The 19,292-nt window shown below is 45.4% G+C and overlaps 1 protein-coding gene and 1 long non-coding RNA gene across 2 annotated transcripts in view; one reads left to right on the top strand and one right to left on the bottom strand.

The window, feature by feature from the left end:
- LOC120399662 (limbic system associated membrane protein) overlaps positions 1-19,292 on the top strand; it is a 1,355,472-nt gene that overhangs the window by 278,503 nt on the left and 1,057,677 nt on the right. The window lies entirely within an intron of this gene.
- On the bottom strand, positions 3,033-11,988 carry LOC120399859. Its single transcript, XR_005595394.1, has 4 exons — positions 11,888-11,988; positions 7,694-7,776; positions 5,649-5,916; positions 3,033-5,493 (listed from the first exon to the last, which is right to left on the bottom strand). It is a non-coding gene; the product is annotated as an uncharacterized LOC120399859 (long non-coding RNA).

Raw genomic sequence — 19,292 nt, 5'->3', positions numbered from 1 at the left:
AGCACTGAATTCAGATATTGTTCCAGATCCAAACTCTTCCCATGTCTACAATGTTCATATCCAGGATTTTGGTCCAGACTGTTACAGAATTGGTAACAATGTCCACATCTGAATTCACCTGACCCCCAAAGTCCCTGGATATTCAGATGTAGGGTTTTAGTCCTGACTCATCTCTAAATAAAAGGAATTCTACTGGAGGCTGTGTTTTTCCCAAAAGATATTCTGCTGGGGGAACCGAGAGATCTCTATTTTGCAGAAGAATAACAAAGAAAATACAAGACATTTCAAGGTCCACTATTGCACCTGACAGCTCTCTCAGCTCAAAATAGTAGGAACAGCTCCAGTATCTATCAACTCCAAAATACCAGCTCTTTCCTGAGGAGACTCCATCGAAAGAGTGAACATAGCAGTAACTCATCTTTAATAATGCTACTTTTTAAAATAAATCATGTTTTATGGATCTAAACTTAGCCTCTCCAGATAAGTGAGTCCCGGGGCCGCTGATGATTAATTTGCAGCGTCGGAGCATTGCCCAGCGGGAGCCTGATTAATAGCGATGACATCATGACTTTTAAACATTCTATTAATGCTGGGGCCTGTGACAAATGGAGATGGCTGGCATGGATTCGAATGGCGTTTGCATAGTCAGAGCGAGGACTCTGAGTGGTGGCTTTTCTCCTTCCTATGCCAGGCCAGCAAGCAGTTGGCTGTCTCCTTGCTAGGCTACCCTGCTGATCTGAAAACAGCTTTCCAGGCAGTAGCTCCCTGCCTGGAGCCCAGAGGTTCAAAGCTGTGTCCTGCTTCTCATGACATTCAGCACTGCTCTGGCTCCCCTGTGTTGGAGATGGTGCTGGTTGGTAGCCTGGATGATTCCACGTGAGGGCAATGCACAAGAGGTAAGAAACCAGAGTGCCTGCTTACATCCCCCTAAGCCATCCACCTCTCCTGTTCACTATCACATGTCCCCAGCTGAGGCAGCTACCTCTTCTATAGCAGCCCCAGCAACAGCACTGTGTGGCTCCTATGAAGGGACGCTAAATGGAGAATATAGTGTGCAGGTGAATCTGCATGGCAGCATCTTGAGTAGCATGTCCCGTCTTCCATGCAGCATCCTGGCAGTACTTCGCATCTGCAAGGGAGCAACTTGACTGTCCCACCAAGGCCAATCCCAGCGCTTCTGGCAGTGCACCTGCCCCAGTTAGACAGGCACTTTGGCAGCACGTTCCCCTGTCAGGCAGCACCGTCAGTGTGGCACTATGCAAGGTAGCTTCCTTAGTGTCCCACCGTACCCAGCACCTCCTGGTGAAGTGTCCCTGTCACAGTGCAACAGCTTTTGGCAGCATGTTTTTTATATGTACACCTGTAGCATCCCATGCCATTTGTCAGGTAGCAGCTTTGGCAGTGATTGCCCCTGGGAAGCAGCCTATATGGGCACACAGATCTATAGCTCTGTGGAACTCAGTGGTTTCAATTGTCCTGGAGTTAACAGTTGTTTGTTTGGTATCAGTCAGATACGGGCCTGACCTGGAATCCTGGATCCAAGCCTCTGTGGACTCTGAAGTGGTTTTTACCTAGATTTGTAATTAGACTTCATGGCTTGGACCCATTTCTACTTTCTATTCACATGGGCTATGCCTCTCCTGACTTTTAATTTTGAATCTGAGTGTTCAATGAACCAAGAAACTGAAAGGGAAATTCAGCGCAGATCTCTGACATAGTATGATATTGCTGAGTTTTGTGTGACTTCCAATTAAAATCTCTCTCCCTCCTTGGAAGCCCTGGGGAAGGCAGAAGGTTTGTTTGAAACCCAGTGCTTACTTGCTCAAAAGGCTTGTGAAGCTCAATGAATCTAGGCCAAATTTGTGATATGTAATTAATCCAGGTGAGTTTCTCACCACTTCAGATTTCATAACACATGGTTTCCACTCTACAGCACCCTTTAGCCCCACACTGATCAGAGAAAAACAATTTATGAAATTGAAACTCAACTGGATTCATGCCACAGTCTGTGGAAGAGGCATTTCTCTCAGTGTTGCCATTGTGCTGTTTTAACTTCCACAGAAAGAGATTCCTAGGGTCAGATTCTGCTCTTAGTTACATAGGCAGAGAAATTAAAAGCACTTGGTCCACTCCTAGTTATACCCCTTCAGAGACACCCTGAGTAACTCCTCTCCTTCCATAGAGTTCGAAGACATCTTATATTTGTAGTCTGTTATTAGGACCATTCATCATGGCTTAGCCAGGTAGCTATATGCTTATTTAGCGCTTTGATTATTTGTTCCGAAGCCGATTCCTCCTAAACATCTGCATATTATGGCCCTCTTATGTTTCTCTGACATACAGAACATATATTTTATTATCCTAAAGGCCAGAGAAAATGAAATCGTTTATAAATTCGTAGCCTCTGAGTAACAGGATTTGAGCTTCAGAGAGGTTCCGTGTCCCATTATACGTACCCACAAGGAAAATGCTTATGCAGTTTGTATCACAGAAATCTTTTCCTTCTGCTGTCATCAGCTGTGAAATTCATCATCCTTTATGAAGACAATCTATCCCTTTTCTCCAGCAAGTCAGCTGCTTCACTTACGCATTCAAAGTCTTCGCTTTTCCCTCTAGTGAATGTGTTTTGTGCATGAGGAAAGACAGATCTGACATTCAAAATAAGGTCTAATGGTTGGCGCAGTGGGGATGGAGCAGGGGGTTCTGTTTCTGTCTTGGTCACAGACATGCTATCGTTTGACAACCCGCTCTTCCCCCGCCTGCCTCAGTTTCCCCCTCTGTTTCAGGAATGAATTGATGTTTGCATCGTGCTTTGAGATCCTTGGAGAAAAGGCAAAAGAGGGCCATTCAGTAATTTTGGAAATAATAATGGAGGGCAAGGAATATATCATGGTATCCGTTAAGTTCTAAGATTTATTTAAGAGAATACTTGAGAAGAATACATTGGTCCAATAAAGGACCTTTACTCCCAGAATCTGAAAGCACTTTATAGACTATAAACATTGGTGGTGGTTCTTATCCCTTGTGGGCCTTATACAGGTATAAAATAAAACAATATCCCTTCCCTGATGATCTTACAGTCTATAATAAACAGATAAAACAATGAACAGAGACAACACCAAATGCAGGCAGGGATTTAATTGGGAAACAAAACCAGGTGAGTGAGGAGAATGCTGATGGGACATTTTATGTTTCTTTATGATATTTCAACATATGGGGACTTGAGGTTGTGATTTGAGTGTAAAAGCCTCACATACGTCACTGTCATTATCCCCATTTTATTGAGGGGGAAACTGAGGCATGGGGCAGTGAAATTACTTTCCCATAGTCACTCCTGATTCCTAGTCCTTTGATCTAGCAATTTAGTATAAATAGGTGTGTGATTGCTGATCTATTGTGGGGATAAAAAGCATACTACTACAAGCATCTGAAAGAGATCTCCTTGAGACCCCTGTTCCAGAGGACTTCATACTTGGAGTCGAATGGGACCTGCCTCCTCTCAAGTGTATGGTTTTAGTTTTACCCTGCTAAAATGAAGCTGAAGCTATCTTCACAGTTTTTTTCCCCCTAAAGTAAGCACTAAAAATAACCAATTTTAGCAATTTGGAAATTTCAGCTCCCTTTGTTTTTCAGCTTTTCTGATGGATTATGTTCCCACATTTGTAGCCGAGAAGTTAAATAATACATCTAAAAATGCAGAGAGCTGAATAATGCAGCTCTTAGCTTTTCCTGCTCTGAGCTGAACATTTGTAACTGGCAGGAAAATTTGAACAAAAGTTTGAGAATTATTTTTTTCTCTCTTTTGTCTGCCGAGAACCAAATTATACAGATAAAATTTAGGCCCATAACCTGGGTGTCATCTTTGACTCAGACCTTTCTGTAGGTCCTCCTGTCCAGATTATATATTGGGCTTGGCCTACAATGAAAAGTTAGGTCGACATAGGTTCTTTGGTCAGGGGTCCAAAAATCCCACACCCTTGACTGATGCAGCTATGCTGACCTATCCCCTGGTGTGGACGTAGCTATGTCGACAGAAGAATGCTTCCATTGACATAGCTAGCTTCCTTCCAGGAGGTGTTCTTACTACACTGATGGGGTGTGTGTGGGGGGAATCCTTCTATCAGTGCAGGCAATGTCTACATTACTGGGTTATGCCAACATAGCTATGCAGGTATAGTCTCCTCATTGTAGGCACAGCCTAATCTTGCCAGATCTGCCTCTAAATGAAAAGTTGTGCGAGTCCTCACAAGTGGGTTCTAAGGACTTAAGACAAGCAATATCAGTAATTGTTACAGAGAATCATGACCAAGCTCCAGATGCCTCTTGAAGAGGTCAACGACACACAACATAGACTCCTGGATGTCCATAACCCTCTGGCCCTAGCCTGGTGGCTCTCCTAGTGAACTCACTAGGACAATATGGCACAAACCTGCCCCCTGTGTCCCTTCCTTAAAAAGAGTACAAAAGCATTACTTTGTCCCAGAAAAGAGGCTAGAATTCCTGTTTACCCATCCAGCAACACATTCCTTGGTGGTACATGCAGCCACTGAGCAATCCAGATTACAGCACCCCAGGTCGACTCCATCTAATAGTCATTTATTATCCTTATCTCCTGTGGTGGAAGGTTTTCTCATCTACCAACCTCCAGTTTAAAATTTCAAACTACCAGACCCTGTTAGTGAAACACAGTTTCACAAATTATGCTAGATTTGTGTAATTCAAATACAAACTTCTGCAAAAGGATAGGGCCCAATTCCAAGCCGTCATCAATTGGAAGGCAAGCTGGTGGCCAAAACAGCATTACAGGCATCAGTGGATGGAGGTCATACTGCATCTAGAGCCATTGCCACAGCTGTTGTCATGAGATGTGAATCATGGCTTCACTCTTTGGGTTCCATAGGGAGGTCCAAAAATACCAATGATGTCTTATCCTTTGAGTCCAAACTCCTCAGTGAGAGGATGGATCAGTTATTTAATTCTCTCAAGAACTCAAGATAACCTCCTGCTCCATGATCATTTACACCCCGGCATCATAGAGGAAACACCAAAAACAAACTGAAAAACCTAGGCTCCCTCTCCAGGTGTTTATCACCGATACCCTTATGAGCCACCATGTAAAACAGAGGTGTGCAGAAACCTAGTTATACAGCTTCCTCAACCACTGCCCAACCCTGCCCACTATCTAGGGGTTTCTTTTGATGAGCTACTTGGAAACCACGTACCTTTATTAATGCTATTACATACTGCACCCCAAACACTGGGTGGCCATCTTGCCCTCTTTGCACACAACTAGAGGGTACCAGAGATTGTCCACTTCAGCTTCACTATTGAGTTCCTCTCCCCGGCAAACCGTCTTCCTAGCCACTCTTCAGGGACCACTCTCACGAGGAAATTTTCCATCCAGGAGAAGTGGTTCCTTTCCTCTGGCAAGGCGCCATAGCAGGTACCTCCTCAGCATCAGCAGGAAAGGGTTTTTCTCTCCATACATTCTAGCTGCCAAGAAAAATAGAGGCTGAAGGGCCATTCTTGATCTTACACCATTAACTGTTTTTATTTATTAGTCAAAATTCAGAATTACACTGGTATTGATAATCCTCTCCTTAGAGGATGGCACGTGGTTCCCAGCTCTCAACATGAGCAATGCTTACTGTCATGTGGAAATGTTTCAGTCCCACAGAAGGTTCCTTCAGGTTCCCAGTAGGACAAGAACACTCTCAGTTCAGAGTTCTTCCGTTCAGATTAGGCACAGCACCCAGGGTCTTCACGAAGGTCTTCTCAGTGGTGACGGCCCCGATGACACCTAAGCAGTTACACCGTCCTCCCATAACTGAATGATTGGCTGCTTATGGGCAGATCTAGTCAAGAGGTCCAATCAGCAAGCATCTTTTTATTTAGTATCCTGGCATCCTTGGGAGTCTGCATAAACAAACAGAAGTCTACATTGACTCCCGTGAGGACTATAAACTTTATAGGGGCAACCCTTGATTCGGTGTTTGCAAGGGCCTACCTCCCTCTGGAGAGAATTCCATGCCATGAAATAACTTGATAAAAGTCTCTCTCAATCCTCGAACCACAGTCGGGGTTTCTCTTTCTCTGCTAGGCCACATGCCCTCTTGGACCTGTGTAACGGTATTTGCCAGACTCCATCTTTGTTGTCTGCAGGATTGGCTCAGCTCTATTTACTCTCCAGAGAGACACAACATGAACATCAAGGTAACAATTTCTGCCAAAGTTGCAGCTTCTTTGGTTTGGCAGACAAAAACAGAGCAAGTGCATGTGGGATTCTTTCATCCTACCCACAACTAAAATTCTCATCATCATGGTCCTCTCATTATCACCAATTGATCCTTCAGGATGGGGAGCCCACATGGGTACTCATACTGCACAAGGTATCTGTACCCCTTGAGAAGCCAGGATGCATATCCACCTTCTAGAGCAGAGAGCAGTCTGCCTAGCCTGCAATGGATTCCTCCCACTAATTTGGTCCAGGCATGTCCAAATAATGTCAGACAACATTACATTGTCTTCTACATAAACAAGATGGAGCAAGATGACTTCCTCTGTGTGTAGAGGCAATCAGCTTATGGAACTGGTGTATTAGGAACTGCATAACACTTTGGTCAACATACCTTCTAAGAGCACAGAATTCACTGGCAGATGATTCTCCACAGACCATGAATGTAAGTTTCACAATTCAATCCTGAATGAGATGCCCACCCAGTGGAGAATGCTATCCTGGAACCTGTTTACATTCCAGACAAACAAGAAATTCAACCTTTTTTTGCTCCATAGCTGCTCTGGACAGAGGCTTGAAAGGCAATGCTCTTCTCCTTTCCTGGACAGTCCACCTCAGGTATTCCACTACTATCACAAGTACTGACAGAGACTTGTCATGACAAAGCTTGCGTCTTTCTCATTGCACCCAACCAGCCCAGACAGTTCTGGTTTCCAGACCTTTTACAAGTGTCAACCTGTCCTCCCATCAGCATCCAGTCATTCCTGGATCTGTTGACCTGGGAGAATAGCACAACCAGACACCTCAATCCAGATCACCTCCATCTCGTGGCCTGGTATCTGGATGGATGTCAGACCTAGATTGGATGTTCTCATAACATGAATGTTCTATTCTCAATCAAAGCAGAAAAAGACTCCATCAGAAAAAGCCATCTGGCGAAATGGACATGCTTCTCCACCTGGGCACAACAGAACCATTTCCCCTCAGGGACTGTAGGTATTCCTGTTGTTCTTGACTATACCCTTTATCTCAGGATGTTGGGCTTTTTTCTTTTGACTCTCTGCAGGTCCACCTAGCAGCAGTCAGCAGCTTTCATCCTCTAGTTGAGGGATAACTATTTTTTTTTCTCACCCAACAGTCAGATTTCTGAAAGGCCTAATTAGAGCCTTTCCACCAGTTACAAACCAACACCACGGTGGGATCTCAGCCTTGTTCTTCCCACATTTACAGGACTTCCCTTTGACCCAGTGGTTACTAGTTCTGTGTTCTACCTCCCCAGGAAGGTTGTCTTTCTCCTAGTTGTCATCACAGTAGCTAAAAGGGTTAGCAAACACGGAGCTGTAAAGACAGACCCAACATAGGTTGTATTTCATTCGGAGAAAGTTTGTCTTCATCTCCACCTGAAATTCATTCCTAAGGTGAGCTCTGAGTTCCACATGAATCGACCTAGTCACTTACCTGTTTTCTTTCCTAAACCGTATGCTTCTGAGTCACAGAGGGGACTTCACCCTCTTGAAGTCAGATGAGCTTTGGCTTTTCAGCTGCAGAGAATGAAAACAGTTAGAAAAAATGCCTAGGCTTTTTGTTACGATAGCCGAACAAACACAGGGGCAAGCATTATCTGCTCAGAGAGACTCTAACATGGATTTCTGGATATATCCTCTGCTACCAGTTGTCTTCTCTCCCTTTCCCAGAAAGGGTAAGAGCTCATTCCACTGGAGCACAGGAAACTTCAGCAGCATCACTTTTTGAGAAGTTCCTACCCTGAACATTTGTAAGGCAGCTACCTGGAGTTCCAGGCACACCTTCACAAATCATTATGCCTTAGTGCAGACCTCGTCTGCAGTTGCAACAGTTGGGATGGCAATGTTAGTCTTCTATATCAACGGCATCCTCACACCCTTCTCTGAGTACTGTAATCCCCTAAGTGTGGAATACACATAGGGAGCGAAGAAGAAATGGAAGTTACTCACCTGTTACTGGAGGTTTTTTGAGATGTGTGATTCCCTATCTGTATTCTACTACCTGCCCTCCTTCCTCTCTGCTACAGATCTTGTCTGATTTGCAGTAAGAGGAAATGGAGAGGCATCAGCCCACAACTCCATGTGTGCCCTCAGATCAGAGCACAATGAAAGCAACTGTGCAGTTATGGACCAATGGACACTGCTGCCACAAATCTCTGGTCTCAGGTGCATGGCGCTTATGTGTATCCACATGTGGAATACAGATAGAGATCACGCATCTTGAAGAACCTGCCGTTACAGGTGAGTAGCCTCCATTAGTCATTTGTCTCTTACTCAGATTTGTAAGCTTTTTGGGACAGGGACCATTTTTTTGTTTAGTGTTTGTACAGTACCTAGCACAATTCCCGGTCCATGACTGGGTGGGACTCCTGGGCATTACTGTAATACTACTGCTGCTAATAATAACATGCACAAAATAACCATCACGTTTAAAAAAAAAATGAACACAGAAAACTGTATTTATTTGCCACAGACCATGGGTTTGTTCCAGAGCCATTTGGTCATGCTGCCCCATGGAAGAAGGACTGTGTGTAACCAACCTGTTCCTAGAGCTTCCCCTGTGGCCCTGTAATTAACAACAACAGCACCACCACAAATTCTGAATGACTGAGTGCAGAGCCTCAGAGGGTGAGTAAAGACCTGATCCAGTGCCCACTGAGGGCTGTGGGAGTTTTCCATTGGCTTCAGTGGGCTTTGGATCAGACCTCTAGAGAGAGGCTCAGAATCAGCCTCTTTGTCTTCACTCTGCAGGACCTACATCACTCGCACACAAGCTATATCCTTGGTCATTTTTTGCATCCACCTATCCCCGCTGTTCACCACCAAGACTAGCCTATTGTCATCTTTGTTTGTTCTTTCACCAATAACTTGTGCTGCCTTTTATTCTGTCCCTGGCAAGCCGCCCCCCATGTCTCATTCAGATCCAGCCAAAAAAACCTCACTTCTTCCGTCTTGCCTATGAGGCAGGAGCCAATAAAAACCAGTTGAACTGATGCTACTTAGCTTTGGGTCTTGTTGAGTAACTGTGTGAACTGATAATTACCATCCTCCCTGTGTTCTGTGTATGACCCTCACTCATTGTGTCATGTTGAATTGAGTTTGTTTGTTCTTTGGGGCAAGAACTGCATGTGTCCATCAGTTATTTCAAGTAGAAGCCTGAACACGCTTTGGGGCACTTGAAACTAACTAACAAATATTAACAGCTAGACAACAAACAGAAGAACCCAAATTCTCTCACGCACACACCAACAAATCTAGGTTTTATTTGCAAATAGGCTGAAACTGAAAGCTACTAATACATGACACTCCCTGCAGTGTTGTAGTTAAAAGTAGGCAGTACTCAGAGCTTGTATAAATAATTTAAAACCACATCCTTATGACATTTGGGGAACTCCGACATGGTGGTGGGCTGGAAGTGGGAGGTAAGGGAGCAGGGCCTCTCCTTTGAATGAGGGAGTATATGTGCTTTATATGTCAGGCCTTGGGGAATGGGATGTGTGTGCTGGGGTGGGATGGGATGTGATCTATGGATTGGACCAGCTTGTCTTGAATCTATGCGGTTGGGTGTCATCCTGTCTGAAATGTTCAGATTTGGGAGTGGCGGCACAGTTCGGGTATGTGTGCATACGAGGGAGAGGGTAAAAGTCAGATTGAGGGTTCTGTGTTGCATTCAGGATGCCATAGGTCAGTGGCACTGGGTGCCATGTCTGCAATATAACAGGCTGCAGGATCAGTATGTTGGGCTCAAGGAAGGGCTAAGAGTTTTATAATGGAGTTTATATTCTAGGAAGCTAGGATTCTGATGCACGGGGTGTGGAATACTTGGAGACGATGAATGATATAGAAATGTACTGGGATGGACTCAGTGGGGAATCCAATTCAGGTAGCATCCTCTCTGCCCTTTGGAGGGAAAGCCCGGGAACTCAAGCACCATCCCGAATGAATAAACATCACCTGAGAATGCTGTGCACCCATAAATTGAATTATAGGCCTTTGAAAGGGAAATGTGTAACAGCACTTTGAATTCTTTCCATTTATTTCCATTGCTGGCGGCGGATAGATACGTTTGATTTTAAAATTTGAAAAGTCTGAAAGTATTTTTTGCCTAAATCTCTCCTGTGCTCACTGTAAATCGCTGCCAAGCATGTGTGTCTGGGAGATAACACACTCATTGCCCTGGCGGAGGGTGTGCTGCGGCAGTTGGGCCTGCAGGCACAGGTTATCTGTTATTAGCATGCTTTTTGCTGTCTCTCATCTCTCCCTGCTTGGCTGCAGCCACTTAAATAATGATGCTTGAATCCTTAATACACTGGAACTCTTGGTTGTGTCCCATGTTCAGATGGAGAATGTAATGCAGGGGCATGTTGTGTAGTTGGCGGTCTCTTCCATGACTGGAGTCCACACCAGGGTTTAGGTAGACCTGGTGTAGTGACAGTAGGCAACACAGGTTGCGTTAGTCTGGCAGCTAGTACCAGAGTGACTCACAGAATCTGCTAAGGTCCAGCAGCCGCTGGAAAGCATCTCCCTTATATTCCTCACAACCCAATCTGGTGAGTTGTTTACCACAAGACTTTGTGATTAAGCATGTGTCTAAGCTTTAAGGACAGGAATAGTCCCGTTAACTTTAGTGGGACTGTTCATGTGCTTAAAGCTAGGCAGGTGCTGAAGGGTGGTGCTGAACTGAGGCCTCAAACCTTAGTGCATCAGCAAAGCTGAGGGTGATGGAGCTGAGTGGAAGTATCTGCCACACGGGTCTGCTGTTGTCTCTTGAAGAGGGCAATGCAGTATGAGGAACGTTTGGAAAACCACAGTTATGGGCAACAGTTGTCCACCCATCACCAAAACCACCACTGTAGGTGGCACTAATCTGTACACTTAGGTGGACAGTCATCCTTGTCCGGATTCCATTCCAGCCCCCCCCCCCCCCAGATGCTGGGTCTCAAACCAAAGGAGACTCAAGATTATTTCATGGGGCTACATATGGAGGGCCACATATGCCCTTTAGGTACCCATGCTGTACCCACTCAGTGGATTAGCACAAGATTTAGCTTGGGACTTGCAAAGTTGATTAGGGAATTTCACCCCACATCTCTGTGACATACCAAGGTGCAATCCTGACTAATATGCAGCTATGTCACCCCTACCCTGTAACCTGGGGTGCCCTTTACAATGCCTTGCTGCTCACAAACAGCCTCCAGCATGTAAGTCACTCCCCACTATGTCTGTATGGGTGCTGCAGCCAGCCAGCCACACCTTGGCTCTTACCAGCCATAAAAATGTCCACAGGATGACCCCAGAACACTCCCAGTCCCAGATTTTCACCCAGAAACTTATGTCCTGTACTGCCCAGCCCCCTCCTAGATAGGACAAATCTACTGAGTCAGTTATTCCTTTAAAGGAATGATGTGCACGCAACTTGTTGCCCCAGATGGAGTTACCCAGATACTTCAACTTGAACACACCGGATTAGATAAAACAGTAAAACAAGTTTATGAACTACAAAGAGATTTTAAGTGAGTACATGTAATGAGGCATAAAAGTCAGAAATGGTTACGAGGAAAATTAAAGAGAAGAGATTTACTAGTGTCTAACTTAACAAACTATATTTGATTCAAGCAAAGTTTCTCACCACAAGCGCCAGCAGATTACTGACCAAACTCTCGGGTCAGGACCCCTCTCCCAGAGATCAACAACTGCTTCTTTTTTCTCTTCGGGTGCAGTGAATGCGACGGGCAGAGGAGAGATGGGTGTCTTGGGGTGTTTGTCCCTCCTTTTTATAGCTACAGTCTCCCTCTTGAAAAAACACTTCCAGCTGAGAAGCAGGAGCTAAAGAGTGTGTGGAAGGATATTCCCTGCTAGTTTTTTCACCTGTTTGAACTTCTGTTGTCTTCCCTTCCCACCTGATGATTCTGTTTACTGCTTAATTGCCATTTAGGCAGAGCACACATTCCTTTGTTTAGGACAGAACTGTTTGCCAAATTCTATTTGGGCAGAGCTGTGAGGTTTGGAATGTGTGTTGTTAACACCATTCAAGGGAATTTTATAACTTTATATACAATGTGGCCACATGTATTTTACCAGGACAATAGTGACCAGCAAATTGAGTTTTTTAAATGATACCTTACCTGGCCTACTTGATACAAAGGGCTTGTCTACACTACAGGACTATTTCGAATCTACTTAAGTCGAATTTGTGGATTCGATTTGTGTATCCATACTAAATACACAAATTCGAACTTCTCCCACATTCACGGGCCAGCGTGCACTGTGGGAAGCCCACAGTTTGCATGCTGGGGAAAAATGTGTCGCCATTGAACCGTCAATCCCGCCTCCCTGTCTTCCTTGGAAATCTGTTCGCGCCCTTCTCTGGTCGGTTACAGCGTGGACGCCACAGCACTGCGAGCATGGAGCCCGCTGCGATCATCGCTGCACTTATGGCCATTGTCAACTCCTCGCACATTATCCACCTCTTCCACAGTCAGATGCGGCAGTGGAGATCATGGTGGCAATGGGTCAAGTTCATGGTGTGGAACGGCGATTCTGGGCCCGGGAAACAAGCACAGACTGGTGGGACCGCATAGTGCTGCAGGTCTGGGATGACACAGAGTGGCTGCGAAACTTCAGGATGCGTAAGGGCACTTTCCTTGAACTGTGTGACTTGCTGTCCCCTGCCCTGAAGCGCCAGGACACAAGGATGCGAGCAGCCCTGACTGTGCAGAAGCGAGTGGGCCAGCCCTCTGGAAACTTGCCACGCCAGACAGCTACGGTCAGTAGCGAACCACTTTGGCGTTGGGATTGCTGTCATTCAAGTAGCCCACGCAATCGCTGACAACTGCTCTCAAAGGTAGTGACTGTCGGAAATGTCCAGGCCATCATAGATGGCGATTCCCAAACTGCGGTGGGGCTATAGATGGGACTCACATCCCTATCCTGGCACCAGCCCACCAGGCCAGCGAGTACATTAACCGAAGGGCTACTTTTCAATGGTGCTGCAAGCTTTGGTGGACCATAGGGACGGTGTTCAGGAACTCTGGTCTGTTTAGACGCCTCCAGGCAGGCACTTTCTTCCCGGACCACAAAATAACGGTTGGGGATGTGCAGATGCCTACAGTGATCCTCGGGACCCGGCCTACCCGTAATGCCCTGGCTCATGAAGCCCTATACAGGCGCCTTGGACAGTGAAAAGGAACTCTTCAACTACCGGCTGAGCAAGTGCAGAATGGTGGTGGGACATCAGCGAAAAGAATATCCCCGTAGTTATTGCTGCTTGCTGTGTGCTCCACAATCTCTGTGAGAGCAAATCAGCCAGACACCCGTGCTGAGAGAATATCCCAGCGGAAGCGATATGCATCAGGGAGGCTTTGAGCAGGGTAACCTGTGACTGTCCACTTGATTTTAAGAGAGCCTGATCATAAACCAAGTTTTCCCCACTTCCCAAGGACGTTTTAAAACTAAGGACATGTTTTAGTAATTAATAATAAATCTTTCGTTGACTTTGCATTTCTGTTTATTCGTTGAAACATGGAAGCATTCTGTGCTGGTTAAGGTGTGCACTGATGGGTGGGTTTGCAGGAAGTTACCATGACGGCTGTGGGTTTGGGCGTTGGAAGGGTGAGGGGTGGGGGAAGGGTGAGTATCTGCCCGGATGAGGTCTATTTTTGGGGCTCGGGGCACCGGGGAGGTTCGTGACTACGGTCCAAATGCATGTGAAGGGAAGCCGGCCTTTACATTCGGGATGTCAGGCACCAGGACCCTGCACAAGCATACACCTCAAGGAAAGACCCGGGCAGCATACACCACACAGACTGTCCCTGGTGCCTAGTGACTGCAGTCTGTGTGTGCCCTGCAGTTGACCCTGCAGCCAAGTCTGTAGCATGGCACTGTGGGCTATGCAGTGACATTACAATTACGCCCCACAGAACAACAGAAAGTCTTCTGACACCAGAAGAAACAGTCAGTAACACCAAACCGCTTTTAATAATGTAATACACAGTGGGGTTGAACTTGGAGTTGGGACTGGTTGATGCTGTAAAGAAAGAGCTTGTACAAATTTACAGTTGTCTCTAACATTATCGGTGTGCGGTGCAGGGACAGTTCTCACGGCCCCTACCGCCTCCGTCTTGTCACTTTGGGTGAGGGGGACAGGACTTCTTGGCGTTGGAGGGCGGTTGCAGATGCACTGCAGGGGCTCTCTCCTCCTGACTGCGGTCTTGAAGAACATCTACAAGGCGCCCCTCATTAGACCAAGCAGCGCTTGAGTCGCCTGCTGGTCTTCCTGCCGCCACCTATCCTCCCGTTCCAGGTGTGTGCGATGCTGCTGACACAGGCTCTCCTCGACTGTCTCTGCTCTGCCGCCTCCGCTCTGGAGCTGGCCATCAGTTCCTGGAACATGTCGTCCCTTGTCTTTTCTTTGCAGTCCGGGAAGGAGCGAGCTGTGTGATGTGAAAAAGTAGGTGATTTCCTTGAACACATACATGTTTGCCAACAGTAAACACAGTCTAGTCAGTTTCAGTGAACAAGACCAAAGAGGGAACCAAGTCTCAGGAGATCTCAGAACTAGTCCGAGATTTGAATACGCTCTCATTAGCGCCATTGCACTGGAGAGCGCATGAAAGATAGCTGCATCCTCTTGCACAAAGTCCTGGTAAGCCTTACAGTACAGAGTGCTTATCAGTTAGTGCTTAGCTGTGCTCTCCTGCTGGAGGCAATGTGCAAAGCAGAAAAGATGAGCGTTATGCGGCATCTCCCGCCAGTGAACGGAAAGACCCTGTATGCTTTTCCTCTGAGGCCTGCCACAAGTGGCTGTTGTCATTCTTATGCAAAGTAAAACTCTGTTAAGCGAGGGTCATTCTTATGCAAAGTAAAACTCTGTTAAGCGAGGTCATTCTTATGCAAAGTAAAAGTCTACCATGCACAATAGTAACAGTACACTAATTCCACTAATTAGATGCAGCACTTCCACAACGACATCACCCTGAGGCGTGTCAGGCGCACAGAGCGGATGTTAACAGAAGCCCTGCACAGACCAGGACCCTACGCTGCCATGCTCGCGATGGTCCCCTGTACCTGAGGATGGCATGGCGCGAAAGTGTGGCTTCAACGAGCACCCAATAAAGCACCTCTCCCAAGAAACCTCTTGCTGAGGCTTTTCCAGCTGCTCTCTGAGAGCTTTTTGAACTATCCCCAGAGGACTATTGCTCCATTCCTATATGTGTAGACCTGCTGTTTGTATAGTTTCATATTTTAAAATTTTTATATAGTATTTCTATTTTTATATATATCCCTGTTTCTTAAAATAAATGTTTCTGATCCTTCCCTGATTGGATCTCTGTGAGGGTGATGAAGAGATCCTGGCTGTCAGGGAAAGCGGAGTGGGTTCGATGTCGCCGTCCTCAAAAGACCCTTCCTCATCTTCCCATCAGCGAACAGGGAGGAGGAACTGTCCGTACACTATTCCGTCTCGTCCTCGAGTCCACCGTCACTGGTGGGGCACTGCAGACCCACCTAGAATGGCATGCAGTGCCTCGTAGAAGCGGCATGTCTTTTGATACCCTTGTCTTAGGTCCTTCACTTTCACGGCACTGCATCGCATCCCGGCTGTATCCTTTCTCTTTCATGGCTTTAGAGACCTCACAGCGATCAGATCCTGGACTTCCCGGTCAGTCCATGCTGGGGACCTCTTTCTATTCTGGGATTGCCCGGACTCCTCTGCTGGAGAGCTCTGCATCCAGAACGTCAGATTCAAACCGCCCAGACAGGAAAATGAATTCAAAGTCATTTCCTGTGTGGCTGGCCAGAGAATCCAAGCTCGGACTGCTGTCCAGAGCGTCAACAGAGTGGTGCACTGTTTAGCATCCACACCACTCCACCTGCCGGGTGGAGATTAAATGGCTTCCTGGTGTGGACGGTTGAGCGGTTAGTTCGAATTAACGCTGATAAATTCGAATTAAAGTCCTAGTGTAGACCAGGCCAAAGATGATTACAATAGTGGGTAGGGTCTGAATAGAAGGGTGTATTCTGTAACAAACGCCTATTGAAATTAACAGGAATTAGATGGCTGAACCCCTTTGTCATCTGCAAATCTCAACCATAGGCATCAGCAATGTCAATCCACTGTGGCTCACCAGCAATTATAATTCCCTGAAATATCTACATTAGGAGAACATTAAGACTGCATGGATAAGTGCTGAAATGTCAGGAAGCCCTGGCTCATTTACTGTGCATCTGGCAAAAATTGTCAAAATTATAGGACATTCTATGCTATTATTTGAGAAAAAAGATTATGACCATGTAAACAAGGGCTGTGCCATGCTGATACATGTAAAGTGTGTGTGCAGTATTAGCTCTGGCATTTGTGACATTTAAGTGCTTACACGTAGCTGTAATCATTTTTGAACTCAGGCTTTTAAAAAATGAATTTCCTAGGTTGGTCCTTTATTAACAAAGTAATTTCATAATCTTAACTATTTAGTTAGATATTATCAAAACTCCCGCCTTCATGCCGAGGAGAGCCCTGCCTGATTCACTGCCTTGTATGCTGAATGAAGCAAGGGTTCCTGCAGTGCCCAGGATAGCTGGGCACCTTACACCATTGACATTTTTATTTGGTGGGCACACAATGTTTTCACTTGTGTAAACAAATGCACACTTTATTTTATTTTGTGCTTTGGTCGCACCCAGGAGAGCCAGTTGTGGACCAGCAGGACCCAATTGTGCTAGGCACTGTACACACACAGAACAAAACAAATTCCTTAGTGAAGCAATGCCCCTTAGAAATCCTGCCTCATTCAGATAGTCTCCCGTCTCCTCAGTGAGGAGAGAAGTATTATCCATATTGTATACATGGGGAAACTGAGGCACAGTGAGACAAAGCGACTTGCCCACTAAGTTAACCACAACATTTTTAAAAGAAAACAAATCCATACCAAAAGATATAGTATTTAATCAACATTTATTATACTGTGAGGCAGCTTTTTCTGCTTTTCATTTACAGATATGCCTAATGAGCAATAAGATATTTGAATGTCCCTAGCAGCTGCTGTATGCTTTGGCACACAGCCTATCACTTCCTCATTCCTCACTATATTTCAGAATTCTGTGCATGTGTCCTGCTGGCTTCCTCCAATGTATGGAACTGTAATACCGCAAACACTGGATTGGAACAGTGGGGAAGGAACCCAGCAGAATGATTAGAAAATAGGAAGGTTCCCCCTTTATGCACCTGTCTTGTGGTGTGTGTGTGTGTGTATTTTAATGCAAAGATGAGGAAGGAGGAGTTCGGTGATGAGACAAACGATTGTGGACAAACAAGGAACTGATTTTGAATCTTTGCCTTAGAGAAGGGCTCAAGATGCAAATCTTGGTTCTGTATCTAGATTTTAAACATGCTGAAGCTCAGGAGCATTCAGATCTGGGGCTTGGGCTTCACTATTATGAAGACATGCCATTTGTGAAATTCTGATATGCGTTTGGGTTTGAGCCCCTCTCCCCCTCAAAGTTTGGGGTTGTTTGGATCTAGTGTTTTGGTTCTGGTTTGTTCCAAAATCGTTCTGAAGCCTCTGTACATTCTGTGAATGGGACCAGAAATGGAAATGACAAAATAATAATTCTTCCTAGGATACCTTATTATGCATCTTCAAAATGCTGCCCAAATGTTAACTAACAGTCCCCACAACTTCCCTAGACAGTTGGTGAGAATTATTACCATTTTTATAGCTGGGGAGAGTGGAACACAAAAGTGAAGTGAAATGACTTGACCAAGACGACAGTGAGTCATTGTCAGAGCCAAGAATAGAACCCCAAAGTCCTGGCTCCCAGTGTACTCACCAGAATACAATGGAAAGGCTCCAAAAATCACTCCTGTTCTGTGAAATTTCAAGCTCCAGAGCCCAATTCTGCAAGGTGTCACATGCCTCTGGTCCTGAACTACCATAGAGTGTGAATTGAGAGTGCTCAGCACTGCATGGCATTATCTCGATAGTGCAGATCCAGAGAGGTCCATCTAGTTGTGGAGAAGGATTCAGACCTTTTGAGTGCTTATTCAAACCGAACCTCTGAACAGGAGGATTACCCATCAATAAAGAAGACACCATAAAGAACCAGTGCCTGGGTGTTGACAGTCTGATATGGGAGAGGGGGGGTATTCATAACAGTGTTTCAGGATTTTCGTGAAATATGATATTGGATGCTCATTTTTTTTTTGAATACAGCAGGAAACCTTTATATCAGGCAAACATAATCTTGGAATAGGGCTTGTTCGAACCTTTGAGTCTCACAGTCACTGTAAATGCGCAGATATTAGCCTCTTTAAATCCAGTTTTTAGACATGCAGCTGTGCTGGAAACGGATCACAGGAGCAGGGAGAACACGGTTGTGCACCATTAAAATGGATAAAACCAGACCAGTACTTCATGCCTAGGAAGACCTCAGAAGAAAGGTTAGGAATGCCAGGCATGACTGGGCCAAACTCGTCCCTAGTGTAACTCCATTGAAGTCTATAGAAGAGAAGACTGAGGGGAGCTGTGAAAACTACAGAAACATGAAGGGATGTATTGTGAAGAGAATAGGGATAAATTATTCTCACTAGCCAACAAGGAAAGAACAGAGAAAAGTATGGATCAAATATTAGGAAAAACTTTACAATGGGGAGAGCTATTTTGCAGTTAAAGACACTGCAAGCCAGCACTCCTTGGTTGTATTCCTGGCTCTGGGGGAAGCTGTCGTATAAGGGTTAGAGTATGGGACTGGGAGCCCCTGGACCTGAGTTCTATTCCTGGCTCTGATTCACAGTTTTTGAGGAAGCCATGTCTCTGCTCTGTGCATCAGTTTCCCTATCTGTAAAATGGAGATAACCTTATAACCTCTTCGACACAACTCATGAATTCTTGTCAATTGCTTTGAGAGTCTCGGGTAGAAAAGGCAAGAGAATGTTGTTTTTTAACATTAGAGTTGGTCAAAATTTGGAATTTCCATCCTATGGGAAATCTCAAGATTTCAAAATTTGTTTTCATCCCAAATTGGGACAAAAAGTCAAA

The sequence above is a fragment of the Mauremys reevesii genome, linkage group 1 (genome assembly GCF_016161935.1).
Source record: "Mauremys reevesii isolate NIE-2019 linkage group 1, ASM1616193v1, whole genome shotgun sequence".
Classification (NCBI taxonomy): domain Eukaryota; kingdom Metazoa; phylum Chordata; order Testudines; family Geoemydidae; genus Mauremys; species Mauremys reevesii.
The sequence above is the reverse complement of the archived record's forward strand: the minus strand, read 5'-3'. Positions and strand labels throughout refer to the sequence as shown.